Consider the following 2,154-nt stretch of genomic DNA (forward strand, 5'->3'; position numbering starts at 1 on the left):
AAGACATGAAAAAGTGGATTTTGCATAATAGGTGACCTTTAATAAAAGCACTTTGAGGGGTTGTAAAGACTGAAATAGCGCTATATAAAAAAGGCAGTCCATTTACTAATACATTTGACCAAAGCGTCAACAAGAGTGTTAAGAGTCTCAGGCGATGAAGTATCCATGTCTACACCTTGATTTCTGACCCATGGTTGATATAGTGCGACCCCACCTGTATCAGAGGCTCCACTGAACCATATCCGGGCTTCGGACGAGGCCCCTGCCGAGGTGGAGGCCGTCAGGGCGCAGGAGCACCGTCCAGCAGGAAGGAGCAAGCTACAGGAAGTACTCGTAAGGTGCAAATCTCTGCAGCTCCCGTGATCATTCAGGACGTGAGAGCCCTCTGTCTGACACGTCACGTTGTAGAAAAGGACTCTGCCATTTGCTAGAGGGCGAGGCAAAGGCTGTAAACCATGAGAGAAAACAACAAGCAAGAAGAACATGTGAGCAGCTGTGAGATGATGGAGGTATAATCAGAATATCCTTATATATAAACAGAGATTGTATGAAATTAAATTCCCTCTTTCTCCAGCTATTTCAGTTTGGTTGAATCAGACTATAAACGCAATAAAAAGGTAGTTTCAGATAGAAAACAAATTAGGGGCTGGCATTGAGGAGGTGTAGTGATGGTGATTAAAAACTAATCAGATCCGAAAGTTATTAAAACGTAAAACGCTAAAGCTCAAAGCAATGAAAGGAGACAGTCATGACGCAAATGCACACACACACACACACACACACACACACACACACACACACACACACACACACACACACACACACACACACACACACACACACACACACACACACACACACACCTTCCAGAGCAGTGTGATGAGCCTCCAACCCTCCTTGTCTGTCTGTCTCACTTGCCTCCAGAAGGCTGGTGCTGCAGATGGAGCTGGTAAATGGAAGAAGGGGAATGTAAGGTGCAGTAGATCGTGTCAAGAGATGACAACAGGTTTAGACCAGTTCAGATATTATTTTTGGAGTGGTTCTGGACCCCACCCTGCTGTTCCACAGAAAATAGATGACAAACTGGTATGACTATGCATATTGTTGATGTGAGGACTTCCTCTAGTGCCAACATTCACTGAATGGCTTGGCACAGACTTTTCTAGACATTCATGGTGTCCAGAGGATAAGTCCTAAACTTAGCATCAACAGGATATGACATTTGTGGCTTCATGGGGAATGTCTCTTTGGGACGGATTAAAGAGGACTTAGTATTCACACATCACGTAGACAAAAAGCTATTAAAAAGACAGCATCAATGAGGAAAGAGGGAATGCCACAAAAGTTTCAACTACATTTGGATAGTAGTTAAAACATTTGTGACATCCAACCTTACTTGGATTTTAGTAAGGTTAAAAATACTTTAAAATGTAGCCAATACAATTTTGGATTAATAAGTGTGCCGGATGAATTGCCTTAAAAACATGGCACACATCCATGAATTCCTGCCATTGTATCTGGGCAGATTTTCCATTTGTCAAATACTTGGTTTTATGGCCAAATACCTGAGAAACATGACATTACCGTCAGCCAATGAGTACATAATTAGCATGCCGAACTTTAACCGCAGAGCTGCAAGCATAGCATCGTGATATCCTCTCCTGGCTTTCTTATAGAGTAGGAGCTACAGCGTTAAAGAGTTTCAACACACGGTACACCATTTTGTAAAGTCAGTTTCCCCTCACCGTCCTCTCCTGTCCTCCCCAGGCAGGTGTTGCTCCACGGGCTCCAGGGACTCTCTGGGCCCCTGAAGCGATGACGGAGCCGGATGTTGTACAAAGTGTCCGGCCTGAAGATACAAACTTCATAACAGAAGCTGTCGCCTGTCACCGTCACATTTTGGACCTGAGCATGGATCTGTATAGCCTCCTGAGACCCAGAAAGAAAAAGGTTTCAAATTTCCTTTTTTTTTTTATCACACAAGTCTTTAGGGAGGTATAAACATGACTAACAAAAACTAAAAATATATATTTGTATTTTATTGTGTGTCCTTTGTAGAGGACATTGGGTGTTAGCTATGTGAAGCATAGTATACAAACAACATTAACATACAAGTACATTTAGACAACATTAGAGCACAACAACTCAATGCAA

At 42.8% G+C, this 2,154-nt stretch overlaps 1 long non-coding RNA gene across 1 annotated transcript; it reads right to left on the reverse strand.

The window, feature by feature from the left end:
• Positions 1-213: 213 nt before the first annotated feature.
• Positions 214-1,945, reverse strand: LOC104967414 (uncharacterized). Its single transcript, XR_800734.1, has 3 exons — positions 1,746-1,945; positions 864-946; positions 214-446 (listed from the first exon to the last, which is right to left on the reverse strand). It is a non-coding gene; the product is annotated as an uncharacterized lncRNA (long non-coding RNA).
• Between the last annotated feature and the right edge of the window lie 209 nt (positions 1,946-2,154).

The sequence above is a fragment of the Notothenia coriiceps genome, unplaced genomic scaffold (genome assembly GCF_000735185.1).
Source record: "Notothenia coriiceps isolate Sejong01 unplaced genomic scaffold, NC01 NC01_scaffold00037251, whole genome shotgun sequence".
Taxonomy (NCBI): domain Eukaryota; kingdom Metazoa; phylum Chordata; class Actinopteri; order Perciformes; family Nototheniidae; genus Notothenia; species Notothenia coriiceps.